Consider the following 20,760-nt stretch of genomic DNA (forward strand, 5'->3'; position numbering starts at 1 on the left):
TCCAAATCTGGAACATTTCCAATAAATTTCTTCAATTTCTACCTGTCACCTCCTTCAAAATCATGTCAGGCACTGGCCTACGAGCTGGACATACAAAAACATGGTCCTGGTCCTCACAGCTTACAGTGTAGTGAATAAACAGAAAACAATTTTTAAATAATTTAAATTTTATAAAAAATTATTCTTTTCCCCATGGTTCTTTTAGAGACAAAGAATTTCAAACTGTGATAAATATTATTAAAATTATAAATAAAAGTTTTATAAAAGAATGAGGCCAGGTGCAGTGGCTCATGCCTGTAATCCCAACACTTTGGAAGGCCAAAGTAAGAGGATTGCTTGAGGCCAAGAGTTTGAGGCAGGCCTGGGCAATGTAGTGAGACCTTGTATGTATAAAAACAATAATCGGCCAGGCATGGTGGCTGAAGCCTGTAATCCTAGCACTTTGGGAGGCCGTGGGGGGCGGATCACAAGGTCCAGTAATTGAAATGATCCTGGCCAACATGGTGAAACCCCGTCTCTACTAAAAATACAAAAATTAGCTGGGTGTAGTGGCGTGCACCTGTAGTCCCAGCCACTCGGGAGGCTGAGGCAGGAGAATCAATTGAACCCGGGAGGCAGAGGTTGCAATGAGCCGAGATCACGCCACTGAACTCCAGCCTGGCGACAGATTGAGACTCGTCTCAAAAAAAACAATAATTTAATCTTAGGCAAGATTTCTTGGGAGAAAAAATGTAAAAATTAGCTGATAGTCCCAGCTATGGGAGGCTGAGGCATGAGAATTGAGCCCAGGAGCACGGGTCTGCAGTGAGCTGTGATTGTGCCACAGAACTGCGGCCTAGGTGACAAAGTGAGACCTTGTCTCAAAAAAAGAACCAACAAAACAAAAAGCGGCCAGGCACAGTGGCTCATGCCTGTACTCCCAGCACTTTGGGAGGCCGAGGCAGGCAGATCACTTGAGGTCAGGAGTTTGAGAGCAGTCTTGGCCAACATGGTGAAACCCCACCTCTACTAAAATTACAAAAATCAGCCAGGCGTGGTGGCACACACCCATAATCCCAGCTCCTTGGGAGGCTGAGGCAGGAGAATCACTTGAACCGGGTAGGCAGAGGTTGCAGTGAGCCAAGACTGCACCACTGCACTCCAGCCTGGGTGACAGAGTGAGACTCCATCTCAAAAGGCAAGTAAATACATAAAAATAACAAATGAAAAGAACTAATACAGAAGACAGTAATTTATATATGCATACATGGACTCCATTTACCTGCTGGCAGTATCACCTCCCCAAAGGCACAAAATTCTTCTATTCCTTTTCATACCTATAGTTTCCACTACTATCTTTCTCCCCACTTATTTTCATTTTAGTTGTTGTATCAGTTCATATGTGTAATCATGCTGAATTGAGACTTCAGACTCATTTCCTGTTCATATTTTTGGCACAACATGTAGCAGCACTGTATTATTAACAATCATGATAAATCAGACAATCTACATTAAAGTGCTTTTATAACAAAAAAAGTGCCAAACAAATATTAGCTATCATTCTGTTTTTTTAAGGCTACTGTTAAAACTAATATGGAGAATTTTGACTTCTCTAGTATTAGCTAAGCAGTTCTATCAGAGCAACTTTTGCCACTGATAACAACAACAAACCGTGGGGCAAAATATCACAAAACAACTGCCTGTAGGCACTACAGAGTGACCAAAATAGCTATAAAATGGAAGGGACATCAACAATACCTTGGAAGCAGGGAGGGCTCTAGGCGGTTTATTCATGCCTTTCAGCCTGAGGGTGTGCCCCAGTGGATGCCAAAAGAAGGGGAGAGGTATGACTAAAAACTCAGAAACCTTTGCCAGGCACGGTGGCTCACGCCTGTAATCCCAGCACTTCGGGAGGCCAAGATGGGCGGATCACGAGGTCAGGAGATCGACAACATCCTGGCTAACATGGTGAAACCCCGTCTCTACTAAAAATACAAAAAAATTAGCCAGGTGTGGTGGCGGGCACCTGTAGTCCCAGCTGCTCGGGAGGCTGAGGCAGGAGGATGGTGTGAACCTGGGAGGCGGAGCTTGCAGTGAGCTGAGATCGCGCCACTGCACTCCAGCCTGGTGGGCAACAGAGCAAGACTCCATCTCCAAAAAAAAAAAAAAAAACCCCAGAAACCCACAGTCTTGTTGGCTTGTTGGCTTGAAGAATCTGAGGATAGAGTTCAGGACAACCACAGCAGCTAGAAAGCCAGAGAACAGTGATGAAAGGGAGACAGCCTAAGAAGAAGAAAGTCCAAATTCATATATAAACTCTACTCAAATTTCTGGCTGATCACTGGAACTATACATGCACAGGACAGGTACTAAACAATCCAGATAAAACAAAACAATAAATATTTCATCTGCTGCCTTCCGTGAAGGAGGTAGAGTTTGACATCTGAATCCAATCAACTTGACTGCTGAAGACAAGACTGTAAAATAAACACTCTGAGGGAACATAACAGAATCCAGAGGCTCTACAATTTATCATTCACAATGTCTATTATATAATCCAAGATTAACAGACCAACAAAGAAATAGGAAAACAAAACTCAGTCATCAAAAAGCAATCAATGGGGCAGGTGCGGTGGATCAAGCCTATAATCCCAGCACTTTGGGAGGCAAAGGCAGGCAGATCACTTGAGGTCAGGAGTTCGAGACCAGCCTTGGCAATATGGTGAAACAGTTTCTACTAAAAATACAAAAATTAGCCAGGTGTGGAGGAGCACACCTACAGTCCCAGCTACTTGGGAGGCTGAGGCAGGAGAATCACTTGAACCCAGGAGGCAGAGGTTGCAATGAGCTGAGATCATGCCACTGCACTACAGCCTGGGTGACAGAGCAACTCTGTCTCAATTAAAAACAAACAAACAAACAAACAAAAAAACTATTTTTAAAAAAAGCAATCAATGAAGACCAATCATAAGATGAAACAGATATGGATTTAACAGACAAATATTTCAAAGCAGCTATTATAACGCTAATTGGACATAAAAGAAATACACTCAACAAGAATAAACAGGAAATCTCAAAAAATAGAAACTAATTCTAGGATAGAAAATTCGCTGTATGGGTATAGAGTATGGTTCTAAAAACAGTCAATGAACTTGAAGATAAAGATAAATTATCCAATCTTATAGAAAAAAAAGAAAGTGCTGGGTGTGGTGGTTCACTCCTGTAATCCCAGCACTTAGGGAGGTCAAGGCGGGCAGATCACGAGGTCAGGAGATGGAGACCATCCTGGTTAACATGGTGAAACCCCATCTCTACTAAAAATACAAAAATTAGCCAGGCGTGGTGGCGGGCACCTGTAGTCCCAGCTACTCGGGAGGCTGAGGCAGAAGAATGGCATGAACCTGGGAGGCGGAGCTTGCAGTGAGCCAAGATAGCGCCACTGCACTCCAGGATGGGCAACAGAGCGAGACTCCATCTCAAAAAGAAAAAAGAAAAAAAAAAAAAAAAAGAAAGCCTCAGGGACTCATGGGGCAATATTAAAAGGTCTTCCCCCACAACCCGAGATGAGGTCTCACTATATTGCTTAGGCTGGTCTCGAACTCTTGGATTCAAGCAATCCTAGTGCCTCAGCCTCCCAAAGTGTTAGGATTATAGGCGTACGCCATTGTACCTGGCCAAAAGGTCTTAACATATATTGAACTGAAGTTCCAGAGGAGAAGAGAAAATGATTCAGAACAAAATATTACAAGAAAAATCCCAAATTTGGCGAAAGACATAAATCTACATATGCAAGAAGCTCTAATAGCTCCAAGCAGATAAATGCAGTTACCCACAAGTAGGTTTATCATATTATAGTCAAACTTCTAGAACTCAAAAATAAAAGAGAAATTCCTGAAAACAGCTAGAGAAAAATAACATAGGAGGAACAAGTACACCTATGAATGCTGACTTCAAACTAGAAACAATAGAGAACAGATGAGGAATAAACAAAACACAAAACATCTGTCAACCCAGAATTCCATTTCCAAGCAAATATCCCTCCTGAACAAAGAAAAAATAAACAGTTAAATTAAAAGAGAACTCATCACCAGCAGATGGACACCATAAGAAATGTTCTTTAAAATGTGTTCAGATTGAAGGAAAATGATACACATGGAAACTTAGATTTTCATAAAGGAATAAAGATTGCTGGAAATGATATTAGTAGGAAAATAGACTATTTTTCCTCTTAATTTCTATAAAATACACAGGAGTGTTCAAAGCAAAAATCATACGACTGTACTGAAGTTTATAATGTATCTGACTATAATAAATATGAAACCTAAAGCATAAAGAACAGGGTTAGAGATGAATCTATACAGACACATATGGGTTCTTAAGTATAAGATGGGCTGGGTGCAGTGGCTCGTGCTTGTAATCCCAGCACTTTGGGAGGCCGAGGCAGGTGGATCACTTGAGGTTGGGAGTTTGAGACCAGCCTGGCCAACATGGCAAAACCCTGTCTCACTACTAGAAATACAAAAATTAGCCAAGCATGGCGGCACACACCTGCAATCCCAGCTACTCGGGAAGCTGAGGCACAAGAATCACTTGAACTCACGAGTTTGAGGCTGCAGTGAGCTATGACTGAGCCACTGCACTCTAACCTGGGAGAAAGAACAAAGCCCTGTCTCTTAAAAAGAGATGAAGTGGTACAATATTAACTCCAAGTATGGTTTAATCCCTATGGCAACCACTAAAAGAATAATAATTTAAGAAGGTATGCTATAAGCCCCAATATATTCAAGTTATTAAATTAACCCAAAAGAAATCAGGAAAAGAAGAGGAGAAAAAAGAAGTAAAAACTACACGCTATTTTCATATACATACCTCTAGGTCAAAAAAAAGAAAAGAAAAAAAAAAGGAAACCAAAACAGAAGATATAAACAGAAAACAAATAGACCTAAATCCAACCTTGTCAAGAATTATATGAAATATAAATGGACTAAACTCTTTAATTTAAAGGTAGAGTTGTTGGAATGGATATAAAAGGAAGCCACAATTATATGTTGCCTAGAAGAGATAAATATTGAAAACAAAGACACAAATAAGTTGAAAGCAAACAGTAAAGCATAAGAAGCCTGGAGGGACTATTTTAATATCAAAGAATAGATAGACTGTAAGATATAGAGTATTACTGGAGATAATGCAGAACTTCTTTTTTTTTTTTTTTTTATAGACAGAATCTCACTCTATGACACAGGCTGGAGTGCAGTGGTGTGATCTCAGCTCACTGCAACCTCCACCTCCCGGGTTCAAGCAATTCTCCTGCCTCAGCCTCCCAAGTAGCTGGGATTACAGGTGTGCACCACCAAGCCTGGCTAATTTTTTTGTATTTTAGTAGAGACAGAGTTTCACCATGTTGCCCCCTGGATGGTCTTGAACTCCTGAGCTCAGATAATCCGCCTGCCTCGGCCTCCCAAAGCACTTAGGATTACAGGCGTGAGCCACTGCGCCCAGCCCAGAACATTTTATAAACACGAAAGAGTCAACTCATCAGGAAGACACAACAATCATATGTGTACATACCTAATAATGGAACTTCAAAGTACATTAAGTTATAACGGAAAGAATTTTTAAAAAGAAGGAAGAAAGTTGACAGAGTTGGTGATTTTAACACTCCTCAGTCACAACATCCTCGTTAGTATAACGGTGAGTAAAAGCAAATGAGACATAAATGTACAAAAAAATTCAGTAGAAACAACAGGTAATCTGAACAGACCTATATCCATGCAAGTGATTGAATCAATAACTATACCCTTCCAAAACAGAATGCATCAGGCCCAGATAGGTTCACAAGTGAATTCTACCAGATATTTAAGAAAGAAATTATACCAGTTCTCTCAAATCTCTTCCAGAAAATAGAAGTAGAGGGAAAACTTCCTAACTCGTTTTATGAGGCCAGGTTTAGCCTAACAGCAAAAACAGACAAACACTACAAGAAAGAAAAACTACAGGCTGAGCATGATGGATCGCACCTGTAACCCCAGCACTTTGGAAAGCCTAGGGAGGAGAATCACTTGAGCTCAGGAATTCAAGGCCAGCCTGAGCAACATAGCAAGACTCTCTCTACTAAAATTAAAAAAAAAAAAAAATAGCCAGGTGTGGTGGGAGACTTGCTTGACCCTGTGAAGTCAAGGCTGCAGTGAGTCCTGATCACGCCACTGCCCTCCAGCCTGGGCAACACAGCGAGGCCCTGTCTTAAAAAAAACTACAGACTGACATCTCCCATTAGCACAGACACAAAAATCCTCCACAAAATATTTAGCAAATCCAACCAATGTAAAAAGAATTATATACCATAACTGAATGTGATTTATTCCAAGTATACAAAAGGCTAGCTCAACATTCAATAATCAATTGTCATCTACTACAAAAACAGGCTAAACAAGAAAAATCACATGATCATATCAACAGATGCAGAAAATGCATTTCACAAAATCCAACACTCAATTCATGATAAAACTCTCAGCAAACTAGGAATGGAAAACCTCCTTCACCTTGATAAAAAAAAAACCTTGAGCTAACATATTTAATGGTGAGAAAGTATTTATGGTGTATATATATTTATAATAATAAATATATGATATATAAATATATTATATATTTATGTAAATATATATTTTATATAAATATTTATGTAAATATATATTTTATATAAATATTTGTGTATATATTTATATAAATATTTGTGTAAATATACATTTATATAAATATTTATGTAAATATATTTTATATATTTATGTAAATACACACATTAAATATTTATGTAAATATACATTTTAAATATTTATGTAAATATATATTTTATATATTTATGTAAATATACATTTTAAATATTTATGTAAATATATTTTAAATATTTATGTAAATATATATTTTATATAAATATTTATGTAAATATATATTTTATATAAATATTTATGTAAATATATATTTTATATATTTACGTAAATATATATTTTATATAAACATATAAATTTTTATATATGTATTTATATTTAATGGTGTTCCCACTATGATGAGGCAAAAAGCAAGGATGTCCCCTTTACTACTCCTATTTAACATAGTACTGAAAGTCCTAATTAATGCAATAACAAAAGAAAAGGAAATTTAAAATGTGTAGACTGGGAAGCAGTAAAACTGTCTCTGCTTGCAGATGACCTATTTGTCCATGTAGAAAATGAACTCACGTACACACACCCATACACCCCTCCAGGCCAGGTGCAGTGGTTCATGTCTGGCAATCTCAGCCCTCTGGGAGGCAGAGGCAGGAGAATCACTTCAGCCCAGGAGTTCAAGACCCACCTGGGCAACATAGTAGGACATCATGTATACAAAAAAAAATTCTTTTAATTAGCTGGACACGGTAGCACATGCCTGCAGTCCTAGCTACTGCAGAGGCTGAGGCAGGAATCCTTGAACCTAGGAGTTCAAGGTTGCAGTGAGCTATGATTGCGCCACTGCACTCCAGCCTAGGTGACAGGGCAATACCCTGTCTCTAAAAAAAAAATAAATAAAAAATAAAATACATTAATTTCAAAAAAAATTCCAAATGTTATTTCTATTAGCACACCAAAAATTAGGTATAAATCTAACAATATATGTACAAGATCTTTAACAAGAAAGCTATAAAACTCTGACAAAGGAAATCAAAGTAGATCTAAGGAAATATTCTATGTGTATGCATAGGAAGACTCAATACTAACAAGGTATTGATCTATAAATTCAATGCAATCCTAATCAAAATCTCTGCAAGTTATTTTGTGGGTATCAAAAAATAAATTCTAAAGTTTATACAGAGGTGAAAAGACTCAGAATAGCTAACACAATATTGAAGAATGTCGAAGGTCTGACACTCCTCAACCTCTTTTAGACACTCTAAAGCTACAGTAGTCAAGACAGTAGGGTATCTGTGAAAGAACAGACAAGTAGACCAATGGAACAGAATAGAGTCCAAAAATAAATCCACACAAATACAGTTAACTGATCTTTTAACAGAGAGCAAAGACAATTCAATAGAAGAGTCTTAAAAAAGAATCTAGACACAGACCTTGCACTCTTCACAAAAATTAACTCAAAATTGATCATGGAATTAAATGTAAAACTGAAAACTATAAAACTTCTAGAAGATAACATGGAAGAAAATCCAGCTGACCTTGCCTTTGGCCTTGACTTTAGATATGACACCAAAAACACAATCCATTAAAAAATTGGTGAGTGGGACTTCATTTAACTTCTGCTCTGCAAAAGACACTATTAAGAATGAAAAGACAGGCTACAGATGGAGAAAAAACATTTGCAAAAGACATATCTGATAAAAGACTGTTACCAAAAGTATACAAAGAACTCCTGAAGCTCAACAGTAAAAAAAGATCCAATTTACAAATGGGCAAAATATCTCATTGAAAATATACAGATGACAAATAAGCATGTGAAAAGATGCTCACCGGGCGCGGTGGCTCACGCCTGTAATCCCAGCACTTTGGGAAGCCGAGGCGGGTGGATCATAAGGTCAAGAGATCGAGACCATCCTGGCCAACATGGTGAAACCCCGTCTCTATTAAAAGTATAAAAAAATTAGCCGGGCGTGGTGGTGGGCGCCTGTAGTCCCAGCTACTTGGGAGGCTGAGGCAGAAGAATCGCTTGAACCCGGGAGGTGGAGGTTGCAGTGAGCCGAGATCACGCCATCGCACTCCAGCCTGGGCGACAGAGCGAGACGCCATCTCAAGAAATAAATAAATAAAAAATAAATAAAAAGATGCTCAACGTCACATAGCATTAGGGAATTACAAATCAAAATGAGATACCAATACATACCTATTAAAATAGTGAAAATCCAAAACCCTGACATCAGAAAATGCTAGAGGATGCGGAACAACCAGAACTCATTCACTGTTGATGGAAATGCAACTGTACAGCTACATTGGGAGACACCATAACAGTCTTAATTTTTATTTACTTTGATAGATGACTGAGAGATAGACAGGCAGGATCTCACTCTTGCCCAGGCTGGAGTGCAGTGGCACATTCGTAACTCCCTGCAGCCTGGAACTCCTGGGCTCAAGTGATTTTCCCACCGTAGCCTCCTGAGGAGCTGAAACTACAGGTGCGCACCACCACACCCACTAATTTTTTAAATTTTTTGTAGCGATGGGTCTCACTGTGTTGCTCAGGCTCATCTTGAACTACTGGCTTCAATCAATCTTCCCACCTCAGTCTCTCCCAAAGTGTTTGCATTACAGGCATGGGCCACTATGTCCAGCCCACTCTGTCAGTTTCTTACAAAACTACACATACCTTACCACCTAATCCAGAAATCATGGATCATTAATATTTATCCAAATGAGTTGGAAACTTTTATCCACACAAAAACCTGCACACTAAAGTTTATAGAAGCTTAATTTTAACTACCAAAACATGAATGCAACCAAGATGTCTTTCAACAGGTGAATGGATAAGCAAATTGTAGTACATCCATACAATGAAATGTTCGGCAAGAAAAAGAAATGAGCTGGGTGGGCACTGTGGCCCAGGCCTGTAATCCCAGCACTTTGTGAGAGCAAGGTAAGAGGATTGCTTGACCCTGGGAGTTTGAGACCAGCCTGGGCAACACAGGGAGATCCCATCTATATAAAAAATAAATATTTTTTAAAAGGGAAAAGAAATGAACTATCAAGCTGCAAAAAGATATGGAACACCTTATATGTATATTGCTAACTGAAACAACTAATCTGAAAAGGCTATATATTATATGATTCCAACTACATAACATCCTGGAAATGCCAAACTACAGAGAGTAAAAAGACCACTGGTTGCCAGAGGCTAGGAGAGATGGAGCACTCCAATGAACAGATGGAGCACTCCAATCAACAGATGGGGCCCTGGGGATTTTCAGAGCAGTTAAACTATTTTGTATATTATAATGGTGTACACAGGACAGCAGGACATTATGCATTTGTCAAAACATAGAAACTCTAGGGTTCTACATTTTATAAAAAAGGAAAACAAACCCAGAACTGTACAAAAAATTAATTTTAATATAAACTATGGATTACTCAATAATCTATCGATACTGGTTCATAAATTATAACAAATGTACCACACCAATGCAAAATGTTAATAATAGGGAAGACTGAAGGCAGGAGAGAGGTATGAAGTACGGAATCTCTGTACTATCTGCTCAATTTTTCTGTAAACCTAAAACTTATATAAAAACTCAAGTCTATTAATTTTTAAAAACAGATGACACAAGCCTAAAGACATAATGTTATATTTCATTGTATGTGTTAAACTATCATAAAAGTAAAACAAAGAAATCATTCAAAATAAAGCCATAATAACCAATTAACACTGATTTTCATACCTGCTGACACCTATTTTTTGTAAGCTGATCAAAGCTGTGTCTGTCTTTCTACTTTGTTAACAGGCGGTTTTTTGGTTGGTTCTATTATTTGTTTTTAATAGTCAACTAGAGCAAAAAGAAGCAATTCAAACATCAGTGTGGGGTTTGGTGAAGAGAAGTTGGTTAATGGATACAAAAATACAGTTAGAAGGAATAAATTCTGGTATTCAACAGTATAGTAGGAAAATTATAGTTAACAGTAATTTATTGTTTATTTCAAAACAGTTGGAAGAACTGTAATGTACCCAACACAAAAAGAGGATAAATGGTTGAGGTGATGGATATTGCAGTTACCTGACTTGATCATTATACATTGTATATGCATATCAAAATATCACATGTACCACCTAAATATGTACAACTATATCAATTAAAAATACAAAACGCCCCTGACCTTGGTCATTTAACAAGTATTAATACATGATTTACATGCTTAACTAGTCAAGAAAGAACAATATTTGTGGACTGCTCACTCTGTGCCCAGCATTGATTTATCCAACAAATATTTCTGTGATTCTACCACTAGGTAGACATTCTACCAGACACTAGGGACACAATGGTGAACCAAACAGACATCGTCTCTGCTTCTAAAGAGCTTACTTAATCTGTAGAGACATTAATCAAACTCCCAAACAAATTTAAAACTGAACGCCTCTGTGAATGAGAGGCAAATACCTTGCAAATAAGACTACACACGTGGACGGAGGACAAGCCACATGGGATTTTGCTTGTGATGAAAGCTAAGAAAAGTTGGCCAGGCACGGTGACTCACACCTATAATCCCAGCACTTTGGGAGGCCAAGTTGGGTGGATCACCTGAGGTCAGGAGTTCGAGACCAGCATGGCCAACTTGGTGAAACCCTGTCTCTACTAAAAATACAGTACTAGCCGAGTGTGGTGGCGCATATGCCAGTAATCCCAGCTACTCGGGAGGCTGAGGCAGAAGAATCACTTGAACCTGGGAGGCGGAGGTTGCAGTGAGCCGAGATCGTGCCACTGCACTCCAGCCTGGACAACAAGAGTGAAATTCTGCCTCAAAAAAAAAAAAAAAAAGAATCATCACAGATGAGCAATCTGGGTGGGAAACAGTGGGTGAGGCCGTGTCATCATGCTCCCTGAGACAGTTCATAGGAGGGAGTGGGACATCACACTGAGTCCATAAATGCAGCACATTCTAATAAGCAGTAAGCCCATCTACAGAGTGGGGAAAAAAGAACATTGCATGTGGTCAATCAGTCCTGTTTAATCTTTAGTCTACAGAGTTCAATTCAACTAACTAAATGACCATATCAAAGTGACGGTACCTTGCTACTCAAAGTATGGTCTGGGACCAGCAACATTGGTGTCACCTAGGAACTTGTTACAAATGAAACCAGAACCTCACCTTTAGATCTGCAGAATGGGACTCTGAATTGTAGTTAAGACTGCCAAGTGATAAGTGTATACATTAAACTTTGAGAAGCACTGCTTTAATAAATATCTTAATATCCCCATATTAACCATCAGTTAGTGAGGCAAGTATCTCTGAAGTTAAATTATGTAGTCAATTTACTTATCTATAAAATTAAAACATATAACATTTTTCTTGAATCTAAAACAGTTTTTTGGCCGGGTGCAGTGGCTCACGCCTGTAATCCCAGCACTTTGGGAGGCCAAGGCGGGCGGATCACGAGGTCAGGAGATCAAGACCATCCTGGCTAACACGGTGAAACCTGTCTCTACTGAAAATACAAAAAATTAGCCAGGCATGGTGGCGGGCGCCTGTAGTCCCAGCTACTCAGGAGGCTGAGGCAGGAGAATGAATGGCATGAACCTGGGAGGCAGGGCTTATAGTAAGCCAAGATCGTGCCACTCACTCCAGCGTGGGTGACAGTGATAGTGCAAGACTCTGCCTCAAAAAATTACATAAATAAATAAAATAAAATAAAATAAAACAACTTTTCCCACTCTTTCTCTCACTGCATTTACTGTCATTCTATGTTAGATTAATGACTACTATTTAAACTAAAATTGAGCCAAAACTCATTTCTTATGGTTCAGTTCCTCTACTGAAGCATTTTTAGTTATTCTAAGAAAAAACACTGTTATTACTGAATCACAGAATGATCTTCAGCGTTAGAAGGCAGGCACAGAGTGACAAAATCAGCCTAGTTTCTCTCCAGCATTGGCCAGGGTCTTATCTCCAGTGCATGGGTCATTCAACAAAGTTGGCCTTAATGCAACGGCCGTTAAAATTATATTAACTCTTTTCATTCTGATGAAATATTATTTGCTTTTAAAAATCATGATTTATGCCAGGCGCAGTGGCTCACACCTGTAATTCCAGCACTTTGGCAGGCTTTACCTCCTACAGTGAGGTAGGAGGATCACTTGAGCTCAGGAGTTCAAGACCAGCCTGGGCAACATAGTGAGACCATGTCTCTACAAAAAAAAAAAAATTAAAAATTATGGCCAGGTGAAGTGGCTCACACCTGTAATTCCAGCCCTCTGGGAGGCTGAGGTCAGCGGACTGCTTAAGCCCAGGAGTTCGAAACCAACCTGGGTAACACAGTAAAACCCCATCTCTACTAAAAACACAAAAAATTAGCCAGGCGTGGTGGCACACAGCTGTAGTCCCAGCTACTCAGGAGGTTGAGGTGAAAGAATCACCTGAGCCCGGGAGGGCCAGGCTGCAGTGAGCCAAGATCACATCACTGTACTCTACCCTGGGCAACCAGAGTGAGACCCTATCTTTAAAAAAAAAAACAAAAAGGCCAAGCACAGTGACTCGCGCCTGTAATCCCAGCACTTTGGGAGGCTGAGACAGGCAGATCACCAGAGGTCAGGAGTTTGAGACCAGCCTGGCCAACATGGTGAAACCCCGTCTCTACTAATTAGCTGGGTGTGGTGGCAGGCGCCTGTAATCCCAGCTACTCCGGAGGCTGAGGCAGGAGAATTGCTTGCACCTGGGAGGCGGAGACTGCAGTGAGCCGAGATCGTACCACTGCACTCCAGCCTGGGCGACAAGAGTGAAACTCTGTTTCAAAAAAAAAAAAAAGACGGACATGGTGGCACACATCAGGATGCCAAAGCAGGAGGTTGACGCTGCAGTAAGCCATGATTGCACCGGTGTACTCCAGCCTAGACAAAAAGGCAAGACTCTATAAAAAAAAATTTAGTGGCCACAGGCGGTGGCTCACACCTACAATCCCAGCACTTTGGAACACCTTGAGGTCAGGAGTTCAAGACCAGCCTGAGCCACATGGTGAAAACCCTGTCTCCACAAAAAAATGAAAAATCAGCCAGGCGTAGTGGCGCACACCTGTTGACCCAGCTAGTCAGGAAGTTGAGGCTGGAGGATCACTTGAGCCCGGGAGATGGCGGTTGCAGTGAGCTGAGATCATGCTACTGCACACTAGCCTGGGTGACAGAGCACATCCTGCCTGAAAAGAAACAAAAAAATCAAAAAACCTGTTTGTAACAAAGACTGTGCATATTCAAGGATACTTGGGTCTGAGTCTTCTCGGCAGCTGTCCTTACTTTGGCCCAAGTAAACTCTTCAAATGTATTTTGTGCCTCAGCCTCTTCCTTTTAGGTCAAAGGCAATAATTCCCTCCTTCCAAGAATATGTACATACAAAGAAGCCCTTTATCTTATACTTCGCTTGAAAACTAACACTTTCTTCGAGATAATGGTTTTCTACCAGGTTTCAGGAATAGCAAAAGTGTTAAAAGAATGAGGGGAAAAAAATGGTGCCAACATCTTTCAATAGTAAAATCCCCCTGAGTCATTTACAAGTGATCAAATGCCACAATTCAACAGTAAGCGAACCCTCAAACACTAGGCTTCTTTGGGCTCTTCTTACAGGGTCAATAAAGTAAATGTAATACAAAGTTTAGATACTATTTTCTGCCAACACAAAAACATCAAGTCATTATATGATTATTAATTAAGTCACAATACCACTGTACACAAATATGTACAATAACTGAGGACAGAATATCAGTTACTCTATCCAAACATTAACATTTTTATCTATTATTTCCAACATGCTTTTTGTCCTCAGACAGAATAGTACTTTACAAAGCTATTATGCAGCACCTAAACTTAATACTCTTGCAGAGAAGCCCAAGCCATCTCACCTAACACTGCTAATTTATTAATCTGCCTTCTTTCCTGTAAAGTTTCATGTTTTTCCAATACTAGACTACCTTAAAAACAATTTTAATTTCAATTGGTCAAGCTATTTTAATCTAAGTATTGGCAAATAATCTTAAAATACAGGGAATGCATTTTATAACTTCATTTCAAAAGATACAATTTACTAAGCATTAGACTTTCGTGTAAACCGTTTCCTATAATTCATGATAAAAGAATTCAACAGGTGAAAAAATAATCACTAACTTGATATAATTATAAAACTTAATTTTTGATTTTGCTAACTAAAAACTGACAAAGTCCAGGGAATAAATAAACTGAGCTATGGGCATTTGCAGGTTATAAACTGCAAAATGTGCAAGGTACTATAAATAATGCATATAAAAGACTAAAAGGAATTATAAAGAAAGTCGAATTATTTAGGATTAAGGATATTTGAGATGAAGAGGGAAGGCCTTAATTTAAAATGCAGCAGATGCACCTAAAATGTGAAAGATGCATTTTGCTAAATTTGAGAAGATTCACTGAGAGCCACACTGAATAAGAACGCAGATGGATCTGAATGAGAATACAACCGCAAAGGGTTTCAGAAGTGCTGAAGCTCAACCAGCACAACATAAAAACGGCCACAGCAGGATTCAGCAGAAAGGAAGGACAAAGAGCAGGGGCCTGGAAAGTAAAGCTTTGATAATTTCTGCTTCAAAATCTGACATATCTCTTGTAGGATTTTAGAAAATGATTTTGCTCTATTGATTCACTTAAGAAACATGAAGCAGAGGTTGGGCATGGTGGCTAACGCCTGTAATCCCAGCACTTTGGGAGGCCTAGACGGGCAGATCACTTGAGGCCAGGAGTTTGACAGCAGCTTGGCCAACACGGTGAAACCCTGTCTCTACTAAAAATACAAAAATTAGCCGGGCATGGTAGTGCACGCCTGTAATCCCAACAGGGTTATTTGCCAAAGTTAAGGAAATATGCCCGGGAGACAGGTCTACGCCTTTCTCTGAAGATAATTTTGAGGGCTCCAAATTTAAAGGGGAAAGGGCAGGTTACTGAGAAGTACACAATTTTCATGTAAGGGGGGTTAGGGAAAATAGTAATTCACGACTTTGTCTGGCCCAGTGAATCTGCACTTTATTTTTTTAGAGACAGCCTCTCGCTTTGTCACCCATGCTAGAGTACAGTGGCTCCATCATGGCTCATTATAACCTCAACCTCCAGGGCTTAAGTGATCTTCCTGTCTCAGCCTCCTGAGTAGCTGGGACTACAGTCAAGTGCCACTACGCCTGGCTAATTTTTTGATTATTATTATTATTATTTTTTGTAGAGACGGCACTTTTACATAAGATAACCCAAACAAAATGGGGCAGGAGAACAATCAGATATGCATTTGTCTGGTGGGCAGGGGGGTGACTGCACCTGTAAGGATATGCTATCAATTTACATTCCCATGGTAAAATTTTAGCAGAAAAACCTCAGGGTAAAGATCTTGGAGCTCACTATGAATTTGCTTGTGGGCAAAATATGGGGGAAGCATGTAGCTTTTCATCTTGTAGCCATCTTATTTAGGAACCAAAAGGGACAGGTTTGTGTGACCCAGTTCCCAGCTTAACTTTTCCCTTTGGCTTAATGAGTTTGGGGTCCCTAGATTTATTTTCCTTTCACAAAATCTATAAGTAATATCTTTACCATTAATTATTAAAACATGCAAATAATTACTGTGAAAGGGAGTGACTTAGGATACTTGGATGGAAGGAACCTACCCCAGAAATGATACTGCATCTGTGGCCCTGGGAACTGCCTTTAGGTCCATTTGGTCTGTTTCCCCTACTGAGAAATAAGGACCAGTGCCATACATTTCCACATTTACACTGCCCATCTCTGTTCTTGCTTTGTAAAACTACTGAATTATTTTTATATTATTCCTGCTAATTATTACTTGTTAATACTAAAATCTGAGGAAAAAAAAGACTCAAGGGACATGAAATCAAAAAAGAAAAAAAAATCTGGGGCCAGGTGTGGTCGCTCATGCCTGTAATCCCAGCACTTTGGGAGGCCAAGGTGGGTGGATCACTTGAGCTCAAGGGTTTGAGACCAGCCTGGGCAACATGGCAAAACCCCGTCTCTACAAAAAAAAAAAAAAACCCACAAAAATCAGCTGGGTATGGTGGTTCATGCCCATATTCCCAGCTACTCAGGAGGCTGACGTGGGAGGATCGCTTGCTCCCAAGAGGTTGAGGCTGCAGTGAGGCAAGATCAAGCCACTCATGGCAGTGGCGGGCCATCACATCAGTTGCAGTGGGGAGGCATAAGCAAGCGGTGGTGGCAAGAGCAGCTGTGGGAGTGGCAGTGGTGGCAGTGGGTTTCCTGTGCCCCGTGTCCTGGAGGCACCTGACTGAACCACCCCCACCATCACAGGGCCAGGCAGGAACCACTCCCAGGCCTGGAGTCTCCGCCACAGCCTCAACCTTGCTTCCTACCTCATCCCAAGGGTCTGTGAGCACCTGGCTGAAGGGTACAGCTAGGACTTGTGAGGCCAGCCCTGGGTGCGTCAGGTTCATTTGTGTGGCGCTGGCCAGGGCTGCCATGCCACCTGTACCTCGACCACTGTCCTGGGAGCCACTGCAATGGGGCCAGGCTGAGTTGCCTGCCAGCAGGGTAGCAGTACAGTCAGGCACTGAGGGGCAGGCAGAGAGGGGCCCTGAGGCAGAGGTGGGCCCAGGATGTGCATATGCCATGCTCCATGGAGCCAGTGGGAGCCAGGGGCATGCAGGATTCCCGCCCTCCCAGGGGTGGCTACAGCTGCCCAAGTTACAGCTGCAGATCCAGGCATCTCTGCACTCTCCAGGGCCTGGGAAGGCCCCACCTTGCCCCTGCAGGCTCGGAGGTGTCTGCTCCCACTGCCTGGACTTTCCTCAATATCAGCGCCTGTTCCACTCACAAGGCAAAGTTGAGGCCAACCCTAGGTCTGTCACAACCTGGCTGGGTGTGCGCAGGCTCGGGGGCAGTGCTGACACACCAGCCCCTGCCACTTCAGCCTGCTGCGGACTTTGGGCGCCAATGAGCACAGAAGAGAGGCCAAGGGGGTGCTGAGGGCAGCTCAGCGCTGGCCCACAGACACTCCTTGGCACAAACAGCCTGGGCACCATAAACGGCAGCAGGAGGCAGACAAGCTCCTGGGCAGGAGTGGGTAGTCCTTGGTGAAGCACCACCTTCAAGTCGGGGAGGGCCTGAAGCCTGGGTGTCAGACTGCTGATCCTACTGACTGGGGTGGGAACTTGTGGTGCCTTTTCCAGGCCCGCCCATGTTTGCCCATGGACCATTTCGCACACACTTCCTCCCCTGAGGCCCATAAAAGCCCCATATTCAGCCAGATGATGGGAGAGCAGCTGCAGAGAGAAGCTGCCCACCCCAGGGTCTCCTCTCTGCTGAGGGCTGAAGAGACGACCAGATAGCCAGCTGGAGAGATGAACTACCCTCTCTTCTGAGAGCTGGACACTCGTCGGGATGATCTGCCTAGCAGAGAAAAGCTACCCTCTCTACTGAGAGCTGAAGAAATGATGGGACAACCAGCTTCAGAGAGAAGCTACCCTCTCTGCTGAAAGCTGAACACTCATCGGGACATGCTGGCTACGGAGAGAAGCTGCGCACTATAGGTCTCCTCTGAGTTGTTCTATTGCTCAATAAAGCTCCTCTTTGTCTTGCTCACTCTCCACTTGTCTCTTGTCTGTGTACTTCATTCTTGCTGGATGCAGGACAAGAACTCAAGACCCAGGGAATGGCAGGGCTAAAAGAGCTGTAACACAAACAGGGCTGAAACACCCCTTGCCCACAATGTTACAGCCAACAAGAGAAGAGTACAGAAGAGCTGTGGCCCTCTGGGGAGCCCAGACCTAGGAGCTCCCCAAGCCAGAGCGGTGACACCCTCTTTAAGGCGCTGCAGTTCCTGGAGTCTCCAAGCATCCAGGCACCACACTGCATTCCCTGGTGTCAGCCATGGAAACTGCTTATGGTATCCCTGGTCCAGCCACAGCCTCATAGGGAGCTGGTGCCAGTACTGGCACCTGGAGCTGCCCGCCCCACCACCGCCAGAGTGCCTGGTTGTATGCAGTGGCCAGACCCCACGCTCACTAACACACCCCTCACCGCTCCATGACTGGCTCTCCCTTGGCAGGCGTGGGACCCAGACTGGTAGCAGGAGCTGAGCACAGCCTGCCAGGCTGAGTGGGTAGAATGAGCCCAGCAGGCCAGAGGAAAACTCAGGCAAAGGCACCACTGGCCACAGAAGTTTCTGGCTGGTGAGGCGACACCCCAAGGATCCCGTAACACCACTGTACTCCAGCCAGAGGGAGACCCTGTCGAAAAAAAAAAAACAAAAACCAAAAAAGCCCTAATATCTGAATTTATAAAGTAACGCTCCAAACTGATATTTTTATTTCTTTTTAGTTCAAAGATAAATATTGTAGAAACTGATATTTAAAATGATTTTCAGATTCTTTCCTTTGTAGTTAAGTAGTAAATTTCAGTAAATTTGACTGTGTTCTACCCCTGGGAAAATACATACCTCTCATTAAAATGTACATACACACTCTGTACATACATGTTATGTATAAAAAATCAAAGGCCGGGCACAGTGGCTCATGACTGTAATCCCAGCACTTTGGGAGTCTGAGGCAGGCGGACCACTTGAGGTTAGGAGTTCAAGACCAGCCTGGCCAACATGGTGAAACCCTGTCTCTACTAAAAACACAAAAATTAGCCAGGTGTTGGGGTGCATGCCTATAATCCCAGCTACTCAGGAGGCTGAGGCAGGAGAATTGCTTGAACACAGGAGACAGAAGTTGCAGTGAGTCGAGACTGCACCACTGCACTCCAGCCTGGGCAACAAGAGTGAGACTCCGTCTCCAAAAAAAAAAGATAATCTGTTTTCATCTCTTAGGGACTTACAATGCACTTTAAGGGGCACGAGGGGTCCGTAAAGAGAAAAACCAGGGTGGCAGTTATGGATGATATCAGCTGTCAACATAAAGCCTCTTTGATTTCTGAATTTCTAACACAATTTCTGATTTTTTTCTTGTTTGTTTGAGAAAGGGTCACGCTGCTGCCCACGCTAGCATGCAGTGGTGCAATCATGGCCGACATTCCTGGTTTCAGGTGATCCTCCCACCTCAGCCTCACAAGCAGCTGAGACCACAGGCGTACATCACCATGCCTGGCAAATTTCTGTAGTTTTTGTAGAGACAGGGTTTCACCATGTTCACCACGCTGCTCTTGAACTCTTGGACTCAAGCAATCCGCTCACCTCAGCCTCCCAAAGTACTAGGATTATAGACATGAGCCACCATGTCCAGCCTCTGATTTCTTACAGTGGTCAGAAATGACTTTCTATAGGGAAGGGACCTGATCTGGCCCTACCTAGAAAGAAGTATGGAACTTAGCTGGGCATGGTAGCTCACGCCTGTAATCACGGCTACTTGGGAGGCTGAGGCAGGAGAATCGCTTGAACCTGGGAGGTAAAGATTGCAGTGAGCCGAGATCGCACCACTGCACTCCAGCCTGGGTGACAGAGTGAGTGAGACTCCATCTCAAAAAAATAAAATAAAATAAAATAAAATAATAATAATAATAATAATAATAAAATAAGAAATGTGGAACTTAACAACCAAAAAAAAAGGCAGTGGTGATGGTGTACATAATGGAGCAAAAATAGGACTGTGTATAGTGACTTCAGCAAATAATGGATTTAAAAGGCTTGGCTATGGCTGGGCCTGGTGGCTCATGCCTGTAATATCGGCTAGTTACTAGGGAGGCTGAGGTGGGAGGATGACTTGAGCTCAAGACTTGAGACTGCAGTGAACTATGATCGCAACCCTAGGCGATGGAGAACCTGTCAAGCAAGAAAGAAATGAAAGGAAGGGTGGGGGAGGGAGGAAGGCAGGAAGGTCAGCACAATGGGAACAGGCGCAGAAAAGAAAGAAAGAAGGACAGGTGCAGTGGTTCAGGTCTGTAATCCCACCACTTTTGGAGGCCAAAAAGGAACAATCACTTGAGGCCAACAGTTCGAGACCAGCCTGGATAACACAGTTAGACTCCATCCCTAAAAAACATTTTTTAAGTTAGCTAAGGGGAATAGGACAGAGCAAGATGATGCAAATTACCCTTTACAAGACTCAGCACATTCTTAGCTGTGGTAGCTATGG

The 20,760-nt window shown here is 41.9% G+C and overlaps 1 protein-coding gene across 2 annotated transcripts in view; it reads right to left on the bottom strand.

The window, feature by feature from the left end:
- Positions 1–20,760, bottom strand: part of JMY (junction mediating and regulatory protein, p53 cofactor) — a 94,413-nt gene that overhangs the window by 53,265 nt on the left and 20,388 nt on the right. The window lies entirely within an intron of this gene.

The sequence above is a fragment of the Pan troglodytes genome, chromosome 4, assembly GCF_028858775.2.
Source record: "Pan troglodytes isolate AG18354 chromosome 4, NHGRI_mPanTro3-v2.0_pri, whole genome shotgun sequence".
NCBI classification, from domain to species: Eukaryota; Metazoa; Chordata; class Mammalia; order Primates; family Hominidae; genus Pan; species Pan troglodytes.